The following is a 20,995-nucleotide window of genomic DNA, read 5'->3' as shown; positions in this document are numbered from 1 at the left end:
GAGGGGGTGACCTTGGCCCCCCCGCTGCTGCTGCTTACCCAGTTGGATGAACAAGATGATAACCATAGCTGTTGTTTCTTTATTTACTTTTATTTCAATTTTGACATTTGTTCCTTGCATAATTATCTGCATTCAAAATTTGTTATTAAGGAGTGTCTCAGCTAATATCATCATAGAAAACAAGAAGGGGGTGATGCGGGGAGCATGGAGGAGGAAAGGGAGAAGTTTGCGAGGTGGAGAAGGCAGCTGCGAGAGACCAGAGCTGAAGAGGCGACAGAGGAGGACGTGGATTCTGGGCATTCAGTGTCCAGTTATGAAGACTGAGACTGTTTTACAGACTAGGACTGAACAGGATTGTTAACAAAAGTTACGAATGTATTGCACCTCAGTTTATGCCAAATGTTTTCACAGTTTTCTCCTCATGTTTATTACCTATTTTCTGACTGGCTGCAATCTGCTGCATTGCAGATGTTTTCCTTATTGACTCCTATTTCTCCCTTATTCCCTCCTTTCCCTTCTGACTGGTCCATGTCCCTGCCTGTCCTATGCTCCTCCCTGGTTTCTGGAACCTTCTCCTGCCGCCCTATAAATAGGGGTGGCACACCCTAATAAGGCTGCAATAGCTTCGAGCTACCACTCTGCACGAACCCCCGGCTGTCGCGGCTTCTCTCCCCTGCGACTGTGACAGATGGTGCCCAACTAGCGGGGCACAGTGGTGGTTCTCTTACTCTAAGGGAACTCCTCTGCCTGCGCAGGGCACAGGCACCCTTGGAAGACAGGTGTTGCCCCGGCCTCAGGAGGAACATGCTAATTCTACACTTGTGCTGTACACATTAACTAAAAACAGAAGCAGGAAAGAAGACAGGTAATGCGAGTGTAGTAAACATGTCACAGAAAAATCAGGATTGCAACTGAACACTTCATTCTCCAGGTGAAATGGTTCCCCCACTGCTGTACATCCCAGATTCTTCACACACGCAAAATGTTAAAACACTTAAAATCCAGGATTCCCAGGACTCTGCCTGAGATTTTGTGTAGAGCTCGCTGGGTAATTCAGCTCTGCTCTGGGTTGCACTTTGGCTGCTGTTGCTTTCACTTGTTTGAAACCAGGCAGTGGATGGATCTGCCCTGGCACAGCAGGAACCAGCTCACAGGAGGGAGAAAAGCCCTAACAATTATCTCAGTCTTCCGGCAGCACGAGCACTTCCCAACACAGCAAGCCCAGGGAGTGCAGGGGGTGGGGGGCCAAGCTCAAGGGAAATGTAATGAGAGCCAGACTTTAATTTTGTTGATCAATGCTTCACCAGCTCAGGAGTTGTCTACGCATCTGTATCATGGCCTCGTCTTCTGATGCACTTTCTATCAGCACACCTGCAAAAGATTAAAGAGCCAAGAGGAAGTGAAAATTAAACCCACACAGGAATTGGGTAGAGATCCAGCTACATCTGACTTGGTAGGTTCTGAAAGCTGTGTTTTCAGATGTCTCGTGCCCTGTACAGAATCACAGAAACACAGACAAGGAGAGGTTGCAAGGGACCTCCAGAGATCACCTGGTCCAACCCAGATGGGACACCTGGAGCTGGGTGGTCAGAACCTCCTCCAGGGGATTTTGAATATCTCCAAGGATATCTCCACAATCTCTCTAGGAACTGGTCCCAGTGCTGAGTCACCCTCACAGTAATGAAGTTCTTCCTGGTGTTCAGGTGGAAATTGCTTTGTTTCCCTTTCTGCCCATTGCCTCCCATCCTGTCACTCAGCACCACCCAGAAGAGCCTGGCTCCATCCTCCTGACCCTTCAAACACTTGTGTCCACTGATGACATCCCCTCTCAGACTTCTCCAGACTAAACAGGCCCAGCTCCCTCAGCCTCTCCAGCCCCTGATCATCTCTGCAGCCTCAGCTGGACCCGCTGCAGGAGCTCCATGTTTCCCTTGTACTGAGGAACCCAGCACTGGACACAGCACTCCAGATGGGCCTCACCAGGGCTGCTCCTCCCTTGGCCTGCTGGCAAAGCTCTTCCGAAGGCAGCCCAGGCAGCCTTGGGCCTTCTTGGCCATTGCTGACCCTTGGCCAGCTCTCTGTCCACCAGAACCCCCAGGGCCTTCTCTGCACAGCGACTTGCCAGAGGGTCAGCCCTGAGCCTGGACTGGTGCCTGCCCTTCTTCCTGACCAGGTTCCTTGAATTGCTTGGATGGGTTGAGTGCAGCAGGGCTGGGGAAAGAGCCCAGGCCCTGTGAGCCTTCCTGAGGCCTTGGCAAAGGCCTGGGGGGCAGGATGGGGGGTAGGGATCATCCCCCTCCACGTCTGCAGACAGCATCCGTGGGCCATGGGAGACAACCCTCTGTCATGAGGAAGGTGAGTGCGTGGGAGGACTGGCAGTGGACACCTTTAGCACCCATCGGGTCAGAGCTGTCCTCACTGCCCTCAAAGACAAGGGAGAGAAGAGGGGCCTTGACCCCCTGCAGGGAACACTTCAGCATGGAGCTGTTTCAGTGTCACGGATCACAAAAGCTGTTTGTTCCCCGTGGGCAGAGGCCCAGACAAGTGGCCTTTAGTCACGGGATGGATTGTGGTGGTGATTCCCAGGACTGAAGGCAGCTTCTCTGGGCCTCTCCCCATGTCAGGGCCGTCCTTCTCCATCCCCTTTGAGGAGCTGTGCAGGACGAACTCACAGGGTGGTTTGCCTGTAGAGCAGCTTTGGTGTTCAGGGAGATGGAAGTGCTTGGGAATGGCCCTGCTCACCTTGTTCTATCTCCATCTTTGCTCCGAGGAGCTGAAGGATGTGCTGTTTGAACCCCTGCCTCCCGTAGAATTCTTGTTCCAGAGTTCCAATTCTTTGGCAGAGCTGCTGAAATTTCTTGTCCATCTTGGATTCCTGGGCCCTCATCATTTTCTTCATTTTCCTGTCTGTGAAGGCAGAACAATGATCCTGGGTCACTGACTGTGATGGCTTTGCACAGTTACTGGTGGATTGAGATTGTAAACAAGTCACTCCCCTTTTGTTTCAACCTCTCCCTACTCCTCTCCAATAATGAAGGGACATAATATAATATGTCCTCTCCATATAATGAAGAGATAAAAGTACAAAAATAACAATTTAAAAAGGAAATAGCAGGAACTCCAAAGAACCAAGGGAAAATGGTTTAAGCTAAAAAGGCAGAAATTGTTTCCTAGTCCCCCTACCCCGGGACAGAAAAGCCCCAAATGGCAGCTACCACATGGTTGCCACAAGCAAAGCCAAAACATTGGGAGGCTGCCCTGCCCTCTGGACCATGCAGGGGAAAAGAAACAAATTAAACCAAACCATAGCAAACAGGTTCTCAAAGACCCACCCTCCAGGATGAGGGGATGGGGTGGACATTCATCACAAAGCTCCACGCCCTGGCTTTGGAACCATAACACTGATGCTTCCTCCTTGAGAGGCAGACCAGCTCTCTGACACAAGGATGCCCAAAGGCTCTGATTTAAGCTCCCTGCCAGAGGATCTCTTCTCAGGGCTCTCCTCTGGGTGTATATTTTCCTTCCTCACTCCCCCTCAGAAATCCTCAGCTCACAGGAATTCAATTTTGTGATGGAGGTACAATCTGGAAATGGTTTTCCCTTTGTCTTCTATCTTTTGGCAGGGAGGGAACAAGAAACTCGGAGCACATTTTCCTCCCTTTTCAGCCTCTCATTGGTGCTTTCTGTAGCTCAATTAAATATGGCTTCAGCTTTGAAAAGAGGGCCACAGGCTTCATCCTAAGGCCACAGTGCCCTGAGCCATCAGGAAGTCAAGGAGTTGCCCTGGACTGTTCTGGGCTGCTCACTGCCAGAGATTTGCTCCTGCAGCAAGAACAGGACCCCCAGGCAGGTGAGGCCCATCTTGTCTCCCCTTTCCCTGCCCGGGGTGCAACAGGCTGTGCCCCAACACACACTGTGTCCTGCCTGAGCCAGGCCCAGGAGCACCATCTGGGGCTCAGCAGGCCCACTGGGGTGTCTGTGCCCCAGCTGACTCCTTCCCTTCCCAGCACCAGCTCTTCAGGGAGAGCTGTTCTGCACAGGCCCCTGTGCTCAGAGACACCTGCAGTGCTCATGGAGCTGGGTCTCCTTGTGGATCTTCAACAGGAAGACAAGGTTGGGATCACATGTGCCCCAAGATGGCCCCAGGAGTGGGGAGTGGGAGAAGGGGAGTGGGGAAAGGGAGAGAGACGCTGACAGGACTGCAAGGGGGGAACCTTAACAAGGATCAGGGGATCAGAGAACTCACAGCACACACTCTCTGCAGAGATGAGGGAGACAAGTGTGGCCATGACCACCTGCAGAGAACACTTCAGCAGGGAGCTGTTTCAGGGTCAGGCAGCACAAAAGCTGTGCCCCATGTCAGGGCCACCCAAAAATAAATCCCGAGTGGAGCAGCTGCAGAGAGTCCCCCGGGCCTGAGGAGGCCCCAGAGACACCCGAAAACCCCCGGAATTGCCCCAAAACCACCAGGCCGCTGCTCCAGGGGGGTGCCAGAAACACCCCCGAGCACCCCAAAAACGGAGTAAAGCCCCCCAAACCCCTTCCAAAACCCCCCCCAAACCCCTTCCAAAACCCCCCAAGTGCCGCCCCCCGAGTGCCAACGAACCCGCCGTGACCCACGGACACCCCGGGAACGGCCGTGGGGGTTTGGGTTTTATTCCAAATGTGCACTTTGGGGGGATTTTGGGGTGGGAGAGGGGGGAATTGGGGGTCCCGAAGCCCCTCAGATCTCCAGGAGATCGTCCAGGATCTCTGGGGCGGGAGGGGGGGTCAGGGATCATCACCTGCCCCAGCCCACCCCCATTCCCAGTCCTGCACTTCCTTCCCAAACCTGTCTGACCTTAAACCTGTCCCGGGTGGGACCACCATGGCCAGGGTGCTCCCGAGTTTCTGGGCCAGCTCCCCCTGTCCCAGCCCCACTCCTGTCCCATCCCTGTCCCCTCCCCACACAGGGTGTCGGAGGTGGTGCCCATTTTCTTGGCCAACTCCCCCATCCCACCCCAGTCCCTGTCCCTGTCCCCTCCCCATGGACAATAACTGGGGTGGTCCCGAATTTCTTGGCCAGCCCCCCCTGTCCCTGCCCTGTCCCTGTCCCCTCCCCACATACGATATCCAGGGTTGTCCCAATTTTCTTGGCCAGCTCCCCCTGTCCCAGTCCCACCCCTGTCCCTGTCCCCTCCCCACGTCCTTGCCCAGCTCCCCCATCCCCACAGGTGTCCCAGCCCTGTCCCACCCCAGTCCCTGTCCCCTACCCACAGACGATATCCGGGGTGGTCCCGAGTTTCTTGCCCAGCTCCCCCATCCCCACAGGTGTCCCAGTCCCTGTCCCTGTCCCTTCCCCACAGACGATATCTGGTGTTGTCCCGAGTTTCTTGCCCAGCTCTCCCATCCCACACCAGTCCCTGTCCCTGTCCCTGTCCCTGTCCCCTCCTCACATATGATGTCCGGGGTGTTCCCGAGTTTCTGGGCCAGCTCCCCCTGTCCCAGCCCCACCCCTGTCCCTGTCCCTGTCCCTGCCCTGTCCCTGTCCCCTCCCCACGCACGATGTCCGGGGTGGTCCCGATTTTCTTGGCCAGCTCCCCTCTCTCCATGGCGCTCAGGGACAGGAACCTGCCCAGGAACTCCCCGTCCAGGACGTTCCTGACAGCGTTTTGGAGCTGCTGGTGGCAGAGCTGGTGCAGTCTGGTCAGGAGTGGTGGTCGCAGTCCAGCTGAGGGGGGTGGTCTCAGTGCGGTTGAGAGCGGGGAGCTGCAGTCCTCTCCTGGATCCCACCAGTGGTGGAAAGGTCCCGAAACTCCAGGTTTATATATTCTCCAGGTCAGGCAGGAATGGTCAGTCCTCCCCTCAGAGAGGGGAATTCCATAAAAGGATGATCAGTCCTCCCCTCAGAGCAGGGAATTCCATAAAAGGATGGTCAGTCCTCCCCTCAGAGCAGGGAATTCCATAAAAGGATGATCAATCCCTCCCCTCAGAGCGGGGAATTCCATAAAAGGATGATCAGTCCTCCCCTCAGAGCGGGGAATTCCATAAAAGGATGATCAATCCCTCCCCTCAGAGTGGGGAATTCCATAAAAGGGTCTGAGGCTACTCAGTCCATAAAAGGGTAGGGGGGTGCTCAGGAACATCCCCCTCCCCACCTCCCAGGTCTCTCCTGACTGCAGTTTTTGGGACAATTGCCTGGAAGGCCATGGAATGCACAGTTTTGGGCTGCAGCCACCCGGGGATGAATCGGTCCCAGCTGTTCTAACCAGGACACCCAGCCTCCCAAATTCGGGGGGGGGGGGGTTTGGGTTGGATCCTTCCCCCCCAAAACCCTTCAACTTGGGACCCTCAACCCCCCAAATCCCCCCACCCCAAACTAGGTGCTGTGCTTGTTCTCCCAGGTACAAGATGAGCCCCCCGGAGCCCACAGACCCCCCAAATCCCCCCTTCCCCAAACCAGGTGCTGTGTTTGTTCTCCTTGTGAAGGGTGGGGGTCCCCAATCCCACCCCATTTCCACCCCAGAGCCCCCAAGTTTACTCAGGACCCTCCTCTGCCTTTTATTTTAATTTAAATTTACTCAGGACCATCCTGTGCCCGGCCCCGTGCAGGCAAAGTGGTGTCAAACCCCGGAGGGTGTGAGGAGCAAAGATCTTTATTTAAAAATAAGTTTATGTACTATGTGTGTGTGTGAGGGGGGGGACACACGGTCACATTCACGAGGGGGGGTCCGGGGGGGGCAGGACCCCCCGTTCAACACTGAGGGGGGCGCTGCAGGAACCCGAAACCACCCCAAATTACCCCAAAAATTCACCCCAAAAATACAATTAAAAATACATCCAAAAATAAACCCTGATGGGAGCAGCTGCAGAGAGTCCTCCGGGCCTCAGGGGGGCACTGCAAGAACCTGAAACCGCCCCAAATTACCCCCAAATTTCACACTAAAGAGAGACCCAAAAATAAATTGTGAGTGGAGCAGCTGCAGAGAGTCCTTCGGGTCGGAGGGGGGCACTGCAGAGTCCCAAAGTGCCCCAAATGACCCCAAAAATTCACCTCCAAAATACACCCAAAAATAAATTGTGAGTGGAGCAGCTGCAGAGAGTCCTTCGGGTCTGTGAGGGGCGCTGCAGAATCCTGAAATTGCCTGAAATTACCCCAAAAATTCACCCCAAAAATAAAATCGATTGGAGCATTTGCAGAGAGTCCTCCAGGCCTGAGGGGGTCGGTGCAGGAACCCGAAACAGCCCAAAATTACCCCAAAAATACAGTGGAAAATAAATCCCGAGTGGACCATTTGCAAAGAGTCCTCCGGGCCTGAGGGGGGCACAGCAGGAACCCCAAAACAGCCCCAAATTACCCCAAAAATTCACCCCCAAAATACACCTCAAAAATAAAATGTGAGTGAAGCAGCTGCAGAGAGTCCTCCGGGCCTGAGGGGGGCGCTGCAGGAACCCGAAACCACCCAAAATTACCCCAAAAATTTACCCCAAAAATAAATCCCTAGTGGAGCAGCTGCAGAGACTCCCCCGGGCCTGAGGAGGCCCCAGAGACACCCGAAAACCCCCGGAATTGCCCCAAACCCACCAGGCCGCTGCTCCAGGGGGGTGCCAGAAACACCCCCGAGCACCCCAAAAACGGAACAAAGCCCCCCCAAACCCCTTCCAAAACCCCCCAAGTGCCGCCCCCCGAGCGCCAACGAACCCCCCGTGACCCACGGACACCCCGGGAACGGCCGTGGGGGTTTGGGTTTTATTCCAAATGGGCACTTTGGTGGGATTTTGGGGTGGGAGAGGGGGGGAATTGGGGGTCCTGAAGCCCCTCAGATCTCCAGGAGATCGTCCAGGATCTCTGGGGCGGGAGGGGGGGTCAGGGACCATCATCTGCCCCAGCCCACCCCAATCCCAGTCCTGCACTTGCTTCCCAAACCTGTCCAACCCCAAACCTGTCCGACCCCAAACCTGTCTGACCCCAAACCTGTCCCGGGTGGGACCACCATGGCCAGGGTGCTCCCGAGTTTCTGGGCCAGCTCCCCCATCCCCACAGGTGTCCCTGCCCTGTCCCTGTCCCCTCCCCACGTACAATTTCTGGTGTTGTCCCGAGTTTCTTGCCCAGTTCCTCCATCCCATACCAGTCCCTGTCCCATCCCTGTCCCTGTCCCTTCCCCACAGATGATACCTGGTGTTGTCCCGAGTTTCTTGCCCAGCTCCCCCATCCCACACCAGTCCCTGTCCTGTCCCTGTCCCCTCCCCACATACGATATCCAGGGTGGTCCCGATTTTCTTGGCCAGCTCCCCTGTCCCTGTCCCTGTCCTGTCCCCTCCCCACATACGATGTCCGGGGTGGTCCCGATTTTCTTGGTCAGCTCCCCCTCTCCCTGTTCCAGCCTTGTCCCTGTCCCCTCCCCATGTCCTTGCCCAGCTCTCCCATGCCCACAGGTGTCCCAGTCCCTGTCCCTGTCCCTTCCCCACAGACGATATCTGGTGTTGTCCCGAGTTTCTTGCCCAGCTCCCCCATCCCACACCAGTCCCTGTCCCTGTCCCTGTCCCCTCTCCACGTACGATGTCCGGGGTGTTCCCGAGTTTCTTGGCCAGCTCCCCCTGTCCCAGTCCCACCCCTGTCCCATCCCTGTCCCCTCCCCACAGACAATGTCCGGGGTGATCCTGATTTTCTTGGCCAGCTCCCCCATCCCACACCAGTCCCTGTCCCTGTCCCTGTCCCTGTTCCAGGCCCACCCCAGTCCCTGTTCCTGTCCCCTCCCCACATCCAATGTCCGAGGTTGTCCCGATTTTCTTGCCCAGCTTCCCCTGTCCCTGTCCCTGTCCCCTCCCCACATACGATATCCAGGGTGGTCCCAATTTTCTTGGCCAGCTATCCTGTCCCTGTCTCTGTCCCCTCCCCACATACGATATCTGGTATTGTCCTGATTTTCATGCCCAGCTCCCCCTGTCCCTGTTCCAGCCTTGTCCCTGTCCCAACCCTGTCCCTGTCCCCTCCCCACATACGATGTCGGGGGTTCTCCCGAGTTCCTTACCCAGCTCCCCCATCCCATCCCAGTCCCAGCCCAGTCCCTGTCCCCTCCCCACGCACGATGTCCGGGGTGGTCCCGATTTTCTTGCCCAGCTCCCCCTGTCCCTGTCTCTGCCCTGTCCCTGTCCCTGTCCCCTCCCCACAGACGATATCTGGTGTGGTCCCGATTTTCTTGGTCAGCTCCCCCTGTCCCAGCCCCACCCCTGTCCCTGTCCCCTCCCCACGTCCTTACCCAGCTCCCCCATCCCCACAGGTGTCCCAGCCCTGTCCCACCCCAGTCCCTGTCCCCGACCCACGGAAGATATCCGGGGTGGTCCCGATTTTCTTGCCCAGCTCCCCCCTTTCCACAGGTGTCCCAGCCCTGTCCCTGTCCCCTCTCCACATCCAATGTCGGGGGTTGTCCCGAGTTTCTTGGCCAGCTCGCCCATCCCACACCAGTCCCTGTCCCACCCCTGTCCCTGTCCCTGTCCTGTCCCGTCCCCACATATGATATCTGGTGTTGTCCTGATTTTCTGGGTCAGCTCCCCCTGTCCCACCCCTGTCCCTGTCCCCTCCCCACATACGATATCCAGGGTGGTCCCAATTTTCTTGGCCAGCTCCCCTGTCCCTGTCTCTGTCCCCTCCCCACATACGATATCTGGTTTTGTCACAATTTTCTTGGCCTGCTCCCCCTGTCCCAGCCCCATCCCTGTCCCTGTCCCCTCCCCACGTACTCGGCCAGTTCCCCCATCCCCACAGGTGTCCCAGCCCTGTCCCACCCCAGTCCCTGTCCCCTACCCACGGACGATGTTGGGGGTTGTCCCAATTTTCTTGGTCAACTCCCCCTGTCCCTGTCCCTGCCCTGTCCCTGTCCCCTCCCCACGGACGATGTCCGGGGTTGTCCTGATTTTCTTGCTCTGCTCTCCCATCCCCACAGGTGTCCCAGTCCCTGTCCCTGTCCCTTCCCCACAGACGATATCTGGGGTTGTCCCGATTTTCTTGCCCAGCTCCCTCATCCCACACCAGTCCCTGTCCCTGTCCCTGTCCCCTCCTCACATATGATGTCCGGGGTGTTCCCGAGTTTCTGGGTCAGCTCCCCCTGTCCCAGCCCCACCCCTGTCCCTGTCCCTGTCCCAGCCCTGTCCCTGTCCCCTCCCCACGCACGATGTCCGGGGTGGTCCCGATTTTCTGGGCCAGCTCCCCTCTCTCCATGGCGCTCAGGGACAGGAACCTGCCCAGGAACTCCCCGTCCAGGACGTTCCTGACGGCGTTTTGGAGCTGCTGGTGGCAGAGCTGCTGCAGTCTGGTCAGGAGTGGTGGTCGCAGTCCAGCTGAGGGGGGTGGTCTCAGTCTGGTTGAGAGCGGGGAGGTGCAGTCCTCTCCTGGATCCCACCAGTGGTGGAAAGGTCCCGAAACTCCAGGTTTATATATTCTCCAGGTCAGGCAGGAATGGTCAGTCCTCCCCTCAGAGCGGGGAATTCCATAAAGGATGATCAGTCCTCCCCTCAGAGCGGGGAATTCCATAAAAGGATGATCAGTCCTCCCCTCAGAGCGGGGAATTCCATAAAAGGATGATCAGTCCTCCCCTCAGAGCGGGGAATTCCATAAAAGGATGATCAGTCCTCAAAAATAAACTGCGATTGGAGTATTTACAGAGAGTCTTCCAGGCCTGAGGGGGGCGCTGCAGGAACCCAAACTTGTCCCAAATGACCCCAAAAATTCACCCCCAAAATACACCCCAAAAATAAAATATGAGTGGAGCAGCTGCAGAGAGTCCTCCGGGCCTGAGGGGGGCACTGCAGGAACCCCAAATTACCCCAAAAATTCAGCCAAAATCCCAGACTCCCCAAATCCCCCCTCCCCAAACCAGGTGCTGTGTTTGTTCTCCCAGGTACAGGATGAGCTCCCCCAGAACCCCCAGACCCCCAAATCCCCCCTCCCCAAACCAGGTGATGTGTTTGTTCTCTCAGGTGCAAGATGAGCCCCCCAGAGCCCCCAGACCCCAAAAATCCCCCCTCCCCTACACCTCAAACCAGGTGCTGTGTTTGTTCTCCCAGGTGCAGGATGGGGGTCCCCAATCCCACCCCAGACCCCCCAAATCCCCCCTCCCCAAACCAGGTGATGTGCTTGTTCTCCCAGGTGCAGGATGGGGGTCCCCAGAGCCCCCAGACCCCCCAAATCCCCCCCTACTCAACCAGGTGATGTGTTTGTTCTCCCAGTGCAGGATGGGGGTCCCCAATCCCACCCCAAAACCCCCAGACCCCTGAATCCCCAATCCCACCCAACCAGGTGCTGTGTTTGTTCTCCCAGTGCAGGATGAGGGTCCCCAATCCCACCCCAGAGCCCCCAAATCCCCCCCTCCTCCCCAAACCAGGTGCTGTATTTGTCACCCCACACCCCCCTGACACCCGCTGCCCCCCAAGGAAGCCCCCCCAGAGGCCCCTGCCCAGCCCCTGGCTCGGGGATATCCCGGGAAAAGGAGCCCAGGGAGCGGAGCAGGACTGGGAAGGGGATCCCAACCCGAAGGAGAAGCCCAGAAATGGGGGGACGAGGAGAAGGGGGAACGGGGGCACCCCCAGCACCGGGCAGGGCCAGCTTGGGGGGTCCCATCAGCAGAGCCAGGACCACACTGGGCTTCCCCTAGGGATAAAGGGGGGGGGGAAAAAACCCGGGATCTCCTTCCAGAGGGGCCCCCCCCAGCCCCAGTGTCCCCCCCAGGCCCCTCCTGTGCAGATAAAGAGGTGTCAAACCCCCCTTCCTTGACTTCTCTTTCAAATTTACTCAGGACCATCATGTGCATTTACTTTTAATTTAAGTTTACTCAGGACCATCCTCTGCCTTTAATTTTAATTCAAATTTACTCAAATTACCCCAAAAATTCACCCCAAAAATACACTTAATAATACATCCAAAAATAAACCCTGATTGGAGCAGCTGCAGAGACTCCTCCAGGCCTGAGGGGGGCGCTGCAGAAACCCAAAACTGCCCCAAATTACCCCAAAAATTCACCCCCAAAATACACCCCAAAAATAAATCCTGAGTGCAGTAGCTGCAGAGAGTCCTCCAGGCCTGAGGGGGGCGCAGCAGGAACCCGAAACAGCCCGAATTACCCCAAAAATACACTGAAAAATAAATCCCGAGTGGATCAGCTGCAGAGAGTCCTCCGGGTCTGAGGGGGGCGCTGTAGGAACCCCAAAACAACCCGAAATTACCCCAAAAATTCACCCCAAAAATACACCCTAAAATAAACCCTGATTGGAGCAGCTGCAGAGTCCTCCGGGTCTGAGGGGGGCGCTGCAGGAACCCCAAATCGCCTCAAATTACCCCAAAATCTCACCCCAAAAATAAATCCCAAATGGAGCAGCTGCAGTGAGTCCTCCGGGCCTGAGGGGGGCGCTGCAGGAACCCCAAATCGCCACCAATTACCCCAAAAATTCACCCCCAAAATAACCCCCAATTGGAGCAGATGCAGAGAGTCCTCCGAGCCTAAGGGGGGCGCTGCGGGAAACCAAAATTGCCCCAAATAACCCCAAAAAGGGGGTCCCGAAACTCCAGGTTTATATATTCTCCAGTTCAGGCAGGAATGGTCAGTCCTCCCCTCAGAGCGGGGGAATTCCATAAAAGGATGATCAGTCCTCAAAAAATAAATCCCGAGTGGAGCAGCTGCAGAGTCTTCCAGGCCTGAGGGGGACGCTGCAGGAACCCAAACTCGTCCCAAATGACCCCAAAAATTCACCCCCAAAATACACCCCAAAAATAACCTCGATTGGAGCAGCGGCGGAGAGTCCTCCAGGCCTGATGGGGGCTCTGCAGGAACCCCAAATCGCCTAAAATTACCCCAAAAATTCACCCCAAAAATACACCCAAAAATAAACCGCGAGTGGAGCAGCTGCAGAGAGACCTCCGGGCCTGAGGGGGGCGGTGCAGGAACCCGAAACCGCCCCAAATGACCCCAAAAATTCACCCCAAAAATTCAGTCAATCTCTGGGGCAGGAGGAGGGGGGGTCAGGGATCATCACCTGCCCCAGCCCACCCCCAATCCCAGTCCTACATTCGCTTCCCAAACCTGTCCGACCCCAAACCTGTCCGACCCCAAACCTGTCCCGGGTGGGACCACCATGGTCAGGGTGCTCCCGAGTTTCTGGGCCAGCTCCCCCTGTCCCAGCCCCACCCCTGTCCCATCCCTGTCCCCTCCCCACAGACGGTGTCAGAGGTGGTGCCCATTTTCTTGCCCAGCTCCCCCATCCCACCCCAGTCCCTGTCCCTGTCCCTGTCCCCTCCCCATGGACAATACCTGGAGTTGTCCCGATTTTCTTGCCCAGCTCCCCCATCCCACACCAGTCCCTGTCCCACCCCCCTCCCCTCCCTGTCCCCTCCCCACAACCAATGTCGGGGGTTGTCCCGATTTTCTTGCCCAGCTCCCCCTGTCCCAGCCCCACCCCTGTCCCTGTCCCCTCCCCACATCCTTGCCCAGCTCCCCCATCCCCACAGGTGTCCCAGCCCTGTCCCACCCCAGTCCCTGTCCCCTACCCACGGACGATATGCGGGGTGGTCCCGATTTTCTTGCCCAGCTCTCCCATCCCCACAGGTGTCCCAGTCCCTGTCCCTGTCCCTTCCCCACAGACGATGACCGGGGCGGTCCCGATTTTCTTGCCCAGCTCTCCCATCCCACACCAGTCCCTGTCCCAGTCCCTGTCCCCTCCTCACGCACGATGTCCGGGGTGGTCCAGATTTTCTGGGCCAGCTCCCCTCTCTCCATGGCGCTCAGGGACAGGAACCTGCCCAGGAACTCCCCGTCCAGGACGTTCCTGACGGCGTTTTGGAGCTGCTGGTGGCAGAGCTGGTGCAGTCTGGTCAGGAGTGGTGGTCGCAGTCCAGCTGAGGGGGGTGGTCTCAGTGCGGTTGAGAGCGGGGAGCTGCAGTCCTCTCCTGGATCCCACCAGTGGTGGAAAGGTCCCGAAACTCCAGGTTTATATATTCTCCAGGTCAGGCAGGAATGGTCAGTGATTCCCTCAGAGCGGGGAATTCCATAAAAGGATGATCAGTCCTCCCCTCAGAGCAGGGAATTCCATAAAAGGATGATCAGTCCTCCCCTCAGAGCGGGGAATTCCATAAAAGGATGATCAGTCCCTCCCCTCAGAGCAGGGAATTCCATAAAAGGATGGTCAGTCCTCCCCTCAGAGCACGGAATTCCATAAAAGGATGATCAGTCCTCCCCTCAGAGCAGGGAATTCCATAAAAGGATGATCAGTCCTCCCTTCAGAGCGGGGAATTCCATAAAAGGGTATGAGGCTGCTCAGTCCATAAAAGGGTAGGGGGGTGCTCCGGAACATCCCCCTCCCCACCTCCCAGGCCTCTCCTGACAACAGTTTTTGGGAACATGGCCTGGAAGGCCATGGAATGCCCAGTTTTGGGCTGCACCCACCCGGGGATGAATCGGTCCCAGCTGTTCTAACCAGGACACCCAGCCTCCCAAATTCGGGGGGGGGGGGATCGGGTTGGATCCTTCCCCCCCAAAAACCCTTCAGCTTGGGACCCTCAACCCCCCAAATCCCCCCCACCCCAAACCAGGTGCTCTGCTTGTTCTCGCAGTGCAGGATGGGGGTCCCCAATCCCACCCCAGAACCCCAAAACCCCCCCTCCCCAAATCAGGTTCTGTGCTTGTTCTCCCAGATGCAAGATGAGCCCCCCCAGAGCCCCCAGACCCTCTTCAAATCCCCCCCTCCCCAAACCAGGTGCTGTGCTTGTTCTCCCAGGTGCAGGATGGGGGTCCCCAATTCCACCCCAGAGCCCCCAAGTTTACTCAGGACCATCCTCTGCCTTTAATTTTAATTTAAGTTTACTCAGGACCCTCCTCTGCCTTTACTTTTAATTTAATCTTACTCAGGACCATCCAGTGCATTTTAATTTAATTTAAATTTACTCAGGACCATCCTCTGCATTTAATTTTAATTTAAATTTAATCAGGACCATCCTGTGCTCTTACTTTTAATTTTAATTCACTCAGGACCCTCCTGTGCCCCCCCCCCGTGCAGAGAAAGAGGTGTCAAACCCCGGAGGGTGTGAGGAGCAAAGAGCTTTATTTAAAAATAAGTTTATGTACAATGTGTGTGTGAGGGGGGGACACACGGTCACATTCACGAGGGGTGGGCCGGGGGGGGCAGGACCCCCCGTTCAGCACTGAGGGGGGCGCTGCAGGAACCCGAAACCGCCCCAAATTACCCCAAAAATTCACCCCAAAAATACACTTAAAAATACATCCAAAAATAAACCCTGATTGGAGCAGCTGCAGAGACTCCCCCAGGACTGAGGAGGCCCCAGAGACACCCGAAAACCCCCGGAATTGCCCCAAAACCACCAGGCCGATGCTCCAGGGGGTGCCAGAAACACCCCCGAGCACCCCAAAAACGGAGTAAAACCCCCCAAACCTCTTCCAAAACCCCCCCCAAACCCCTTCCAAAACCCCCCAAGTGCCACCCCCCGATAGCCAACGAACCCCCCGTGACCCACGGACACCTCGGGAACGGCCGTGGGGGTTTGGGTTTTATTCCAAATGTGCACTTTGGGGGGATTTTGGGGTGGGAGAGGGGGGAATTGGGGGTCCCGAAGCCCCTCAGATCTCCAGGAGATCGTCCAGGATCTCTGGGGCGGGAGGGGGGGTCAGGGATCATCACCTGCCCCAGCCCACCCCCAATCCCAGTCCTGCACTTGCTTCCCAAACCTGTCCGACCCCAAACCTGTCCCGGGTGGGACCACCATGGCCAGGGTGCTCCCGAGTTTCTAGGCCAGCTCCCCCTGTCCCAGCCCCACTCCTGTCCCAGCCCCACCCCTGTCCCATCCCTGTCCCCTCCCCACACACGGTGTCGGAGGTGGTGCCCATTTTCTTGGCCAGCTCCCCCATCCCACCCCAGTCCCTGTCCCTGTCCCCTCCCCATGGACAATATCTGGGGTGGTCCCGAGTTTCTTGGCAGGCCCCCCTGTCCCTGCCCTGTCCCTGTCCCCTCCCCACATACGATATCTGGTGTGGTCCCGATTTTCTTGCCCAGCTCCCCCTGTCCCAGTCCCACCCCTGTCCCTGTCCCCTCCCCATGGACAATATCTGGGGTTGTCCCGATTTTCTTGGCCAGCTCCCCCATCCCACACCAGTCCCTGTCCCACCCCTGTCCCTGTCTCTGTCCCTGTCCCATCCCCACATACGATGTCCAGGGTGGTCCCAATTTTCTTGGTCAGCTCCCCCTGTCCCAGCCCCACCCCTGTCCCTGTCCCCTCCCCACGTCCTTGCCCAGCTCCCCCATCCCCACAGGTGTCCCAGCCCTGTCCCACCCCAGTCCCTGTCCCAGACCCACGGACGATATCCGGGGTGGTCCCGAGTTTCTTGCCCAGCTCTCCCATCCCCACAGGTGTCCCAGTCCCAGTCCCTGTCCCTGTCCCTTCCCCACAGACGATATCTGGTGTTGTCCCGATTTTCTTGCCCAGCTCTCCCATCCCACAGCAGTCCCTGTCCCTGTCCATGTCCCCTCCTCACATATGATGTCCGGGGTGTTCCCGAGTTTCTGGGCCAGCTCCCCCTGTCCCAGCCCCACCCCTGTCCCTGTCCCTGCCCTGTCCCTGTCACTGTCCCCTCCCCACGCACGATGTCCGGGGTGGTCCCGATTTTCTTGGCCAGCTCCCCTCTCTCCATGGCGCTCAGGGACAGGAACCTGCCCAGGAACTCCCCGTCCAGGACGTTCCTGACGGCGTTTTGGAGCTGCTGGTGGCAGAGCTGCTGCAGTCTGGTCAGGAGTGGTGGTCGCAGTCCAGCTGAGGGGGGTGGTCTCAGTCCGGTTGAGAGCGGGGAGTTGCAGTCCTCTCCTGGATCCCACCAGTGGTGGAAAGGTCCCGAAACTCCAGGTTTATATATTCTCCAGGTCAGGCAGGAATGGTCAGTGATTCCCTCAGAGCGGGGAATTCCATAAAAGGATGATCAGTCCTCCCCTCAGAGTGGGGAATTCCATAAAAGGATGATCAGTCCCTCCCCTCAGAGCGGGGAAATCCATAAAAGGATGATCAGTCCTCAAAAATAAACTGCGATTGGAGCATTTGCAGAGAGTCTTCCAGGCCTGAGGGGGGCGCTGCAGGAATCCAAACTTGTCCCAAATGACCCCAAAAATTCACCCCCAAAATACACCCCAAAAATAAAATATGAGTGGAGCAGCTGCAGAGAGTCCTCCGGGCCTGAGGGGGGCACTGCAGGAACCACAAATTACCCCAAAAATTCAGCCAAAATCCCAGACTCCCCAAATCCCCCCTCCCCAAACCAGGTGATGTGTTTGTTCTCCCAGGTGCAAGATGAGCCCCCCAGAGCCCCCAGACCCCAAAAATCCCCCCTCCCCTACACCTCAAACCAGGTGCTGTGTTTGTTCTCCCAGGTGCAGGATGGGGGTCCCCAATCCCACCCCAGACCCCCCAAATCCCCCCTCCCCAAACCAGGTGATGTGCTTGTTCTCCCAGGTGCAGGATGGGGGTCCCCAGAGCCCCCAGACCCCCCAAATCCCCCCCTACTCAACCAGGTGATGTGTTTGTTCTCCCAGTGCAGGATGGGGGTCCCCAATCCCACCCCAAAACCCCCAGACCCCTGAATTCCCAATCCCACCCAACCAGGTGCTGTGTTTGTTCTCCCAGTGCAGGATGAGGGTCCCCAATCCCACCCCAGAGCCCCCAAATCCCCCCCTCCTCCCCAAACCAGGTGCTGTATTTGTCACCCCACACCCCCCTGACACCCGCTGCCCCCCAAGGAAGCCCCCCCAGAGGCCCCTGCCCAGCCCCTGGCTCGGGGATATCCCGGGAAAAGGAGCCCAGGGAGCGGAGCAGGACCGGGAAGGGGATCCCAACCCAAAGGAGAAGCCCAGAAATGGGGGGACGAGGAGAAGGGGGAACGGGGGCACCCCCAGCACCGGGCAGGGCCAGCTTGGGGGGTCCCATCAGCAGAGCCAGGACCACACTGGGTTTCCCCTAGGGATAAAGGGGGGGGGGAAAAACCCGGGATCTCCTTCCAGAGGGGCCCCCCCCAGCCCCAGTGTCCACACCAGGCCCCTCCTGTGCAGATAAAGAGGTGTCAAACCCCCCTTCCTTGACTTCTCTTCCAAATTTACTCAGGACCATCATGTGCATTTACTTTTAATTTAAGTTTACTCAGGACCATCCTCTGCCTTTAATTTTAATTCAAATTTACTCAAATTACCCCAAAAATTCACCCCAAAAATACACTTAATAATACATCCAAAAATAAATCCCAAGTGGAGCAGCTACAGAGAGTCCTCCAGGCCTGAGGGGGGCGCTGCAGGAACCCGAAATCGCCCCAAATTACCCCAAAAATTCACCCCAAAAATAAACCCTGATTGGAGCAGCTGCAGAGTCCTCCGGGTCTGAGGGGGGCGCTGCAGGAACCCCAAATCGCCTCAAATTACCCCAAAATCTCACCCCAAAAATAAATCCCAAATGGAGCAGCTGCAGTGAGTCCTCCGGGCCTGAGGGGGGCGCTGCAAGAAACCGAAATTTCCCCAAATTACCCCAAAAAGGGGGTCCCGAAACTCCAGGTTTATATATTCTCCAGTTCAGGCAGGAATGGTCAGTCCTCCCCTCAGAGCGGGGGAATTCCATAAAAGGATGATCAGTCCTCAAAAAATAAATCCCGAGTGGAGCAGCTGCAGAGTCTTCCAGGCCTGAGGGGGACGCTGCAGGAATCCAAACTCGTCCCAAATGACCCCAAAAATTCACCCCCAAAATACACCCCAAAAATAAAATGTGAGTGGAGCAGCTGCAGAGAGACCTCCGGGCCTGAGGGGGGCGCTGCAGAAACCCGAAACCGCCCCAAATGACCCCAAAAATTCACCCCAAAAATTCAGTCAATCTCTGGGGCAGGAGGAGGGGGGGTCAGGGATCATCACCTGCCCCAGCTCACCCCCAATCCCAGTCCTACATTCGCTTCCCAAACTTGTCCGACCCCAAACCTGTCCGACCCCAAACCTGTCCCGGGTGGGACCACCATGGCCAGGGTGCTCCCGAGTTTCTGGGCCAGCTCCCCCTGTCCCAGCCCCACCCCTGTCCCATCCCTGTCCCCTCCCCACAGACGGTGTCAGAGGTGGTGCCCATTTTCTTGCCCAGCTCCCCCATCCCACACCAGTCCCTGTCCCTGTCCCACCCCCGTCCCCTCCCTGTCCCCTCCCCACATCCAAAGTCGGGGGTTGTCCCGATTTTCTTGCCCAGCTCCCCCTGTCCCTGTCCCTGTCCCCTCCCCACATACGATATCTGGTGTGGTCCCGATTTTCTTGCCCAGTTCCCCCTGTCCCAGCCCCACCCCTGTCCCTGTCCCCTCCCCACATCCTTGCCCAGCTCCCCCATCCCCACAGGTGTCCCAGCCCTGTCCCACTCCAGTCCCTGTCCCCTACCCACGGACGATATGCGGGGTTGTCCCGATTTTCTTGCCCAGTTCTCCCATCCCCACAGGTGTCCCAGTCCCTGTCCCTGTCCCTTCCCCACAGTCGATGTCCGGGGTGGTCTTGATTTTCTTGCCCAGCTCTCCCATCCCACACCAGTCCCTGTCCCTGTCCCTGTCCCCTCCTCACATATGATGTCCGGGGTGTTCCCGAGTTTCTGGGCCAGCTCCCCCTGTTCCAGTCCCACCCCTGTCCCTGTCCCTGTCCCTGCCCTGTCCCTGTCCCCTCCCCACGCACGATGTCCGAGGTGGTCCCGATTTTCTTGACCAGCTCCCCTCTCTCCATGGCGCTCAGGGAGAGGAACCTGCCCAGGAACTCCCCGTCCAGGACGTTCCTGACGGCGTTTTGGAGCTGCTGGTGGCAGAGCTGCTGCAGTCTGGTCAGGAGTGGTGGTGGCAGTCCAGCTGAGGGGGGTGGTCTCAGTGCGGTTGAGAGCGGGGAGCTGCAGTCCTCTCCTGGATCCCACCAGTGGTGGAAAGGTCCCGAAACTCCAGGTTTATATATTCTCCAGGTCAGGCAGGAATGGTCAGTGATTCCCTCAGAGCGGGGAATTCCATAAAAGGATGATCAGTCCTCCCCTCAGAGCGGGGAATTCCATAAAAGGATGATCAGTCCCTCCCCTCAGAGCGGGGAATTCCATGAAAGGATGATCAATCCTCAAAAATAAACCGTGATTGGAGCAGCTGCAGAGAGTCCTCCGGGCCTGAGGGGGCGATGCAGGAACCCAAACTCATCCCAAATTACCCCAAAAATTCACCCCCAAAATTCACCGCAAAAATAAAATGTGAGTGGAGCAGCTGCAGAGAGTCCTCCGGGCCTGAGGAGCTGTGCAGGACGAGCTCTCAGAGTGGTTTGCCTGTAGAGCAGCTTTGGTGTTCAGAGAGATGGAAGTGCTTGGGAGTGGCCCTGCTCACCTAGTTCCTTGTTCAGGTCTTCTCTGAGCAGCTGAATATCCTGCTTTGTGGATGCCAGCCCTTCCTGGAAATCTTCACGCATAGCTTTCATTTCTTTGCAGAGCTGCACAATGGACTCCTCCATCACAGATCCCTGAACCTTTGGGGGATTTTCCTATCTATGGGGTGGGCACAGGACTAGAGAAGAGGAGGCAGTTGAGAAGATCTGGGGGGGCAGCCAAGAGAGACAGGAGGCTGTGAACTGCCAAGCCTTTGCCTTCCCTGGGGTTTGCTGGAACAAGGGCTGAGCCCTGCTGCTCCCCTATGATCCACCCCAAGGCCTTTGCTGGGCTTTGTGAGAGCCAGGGACGAGCCTGCCTGGTGTGAATTTAGGAGGAGAATAACATTGATGACCCAGCCGAGTCTCGGCTGTGCCTCAGTCGTGCTCACCCCAAGTCAAGGACCTTTCAGTTGCCCATGATCTGCCCGGGAGGAGCTGCACAAGAAACCAGGAGGGAGCACGGCCAGGACAGGTGACCTGAATGGGCCAGAGGGATATTCCAGAGCCCAGAACGTCATGCCCAGTACATGAACTGGGGGAGTTGACTGGGAGGTGCCTCCCGGGGATGGGCTGGGCATCG

The 20,995-nt window shown here is 57.2% G+C and overlaps 2 long non-coding RNA genes across 3 annotated transcripts; one reads left to right on the top strand and one right to left on the bottom strand.

Annotated features, from left to right (window-relative positions):
- Positions 1 to 5,216: 5,216 nt before the first annotated feature.
- Positions 5,217 to 20,368, bottom strand: LOC127461321 (uncharacterized). Its single transcript, XR_007900031.1, has 3 exons — positions 20,232 to 20,368; positions 13,765 to 14,074; positions 5,217 to 5,610 (listed from the first exon to the last, which is right to left on the bottom strand). It is a non-coding gene; the product is annotated as an uncharacterized LOC127461321 (long non-coding RNA).
- On the top strand, positions 10,305 to 20,212 carry LOC127461315 (uncharacterized). Of its 2 annotated transcripts, none has more exons than XR_007900025.1 (3): positions 10,305 to 10,355; positions 19,904 to 20,031; positions 20,074 to 20,212. It is a non-coding gene; the product is annotated as an uncharacterized LOC127461315 (long non-coding RNA). The 2 variants fall into 2 exon arrangements; XR_007900026.1 differs by lacking the exon at positions 10,305 to 10,355 and adding an exon at positions 16,622 to 16,893 and having other exon boundaries at positions 19,973 to 20,031.
- Positions 20,369 to 20,995: the final 627 nt, after the last annotated feature.

The sequence above is a fragment of the Manacus candei genome, unplaced genomic scaffold, assembly GCF_025592945.1.
Source record: "Manacus candei isolate 608988 ecotype Guabito, Panama unplaced genomic scaffold, ASM2559294v1 h1tg000099l, whole genome shotgun sequence".
Lineage (NCBI taxonomy): Eukaryota > Metazoa > Chordata > Aves > Passeriformes > Pipridae > Manacus > Manacus candei.
This window is presented reverse-complemented; position numbering and strand designations above follow the sequence as displayed.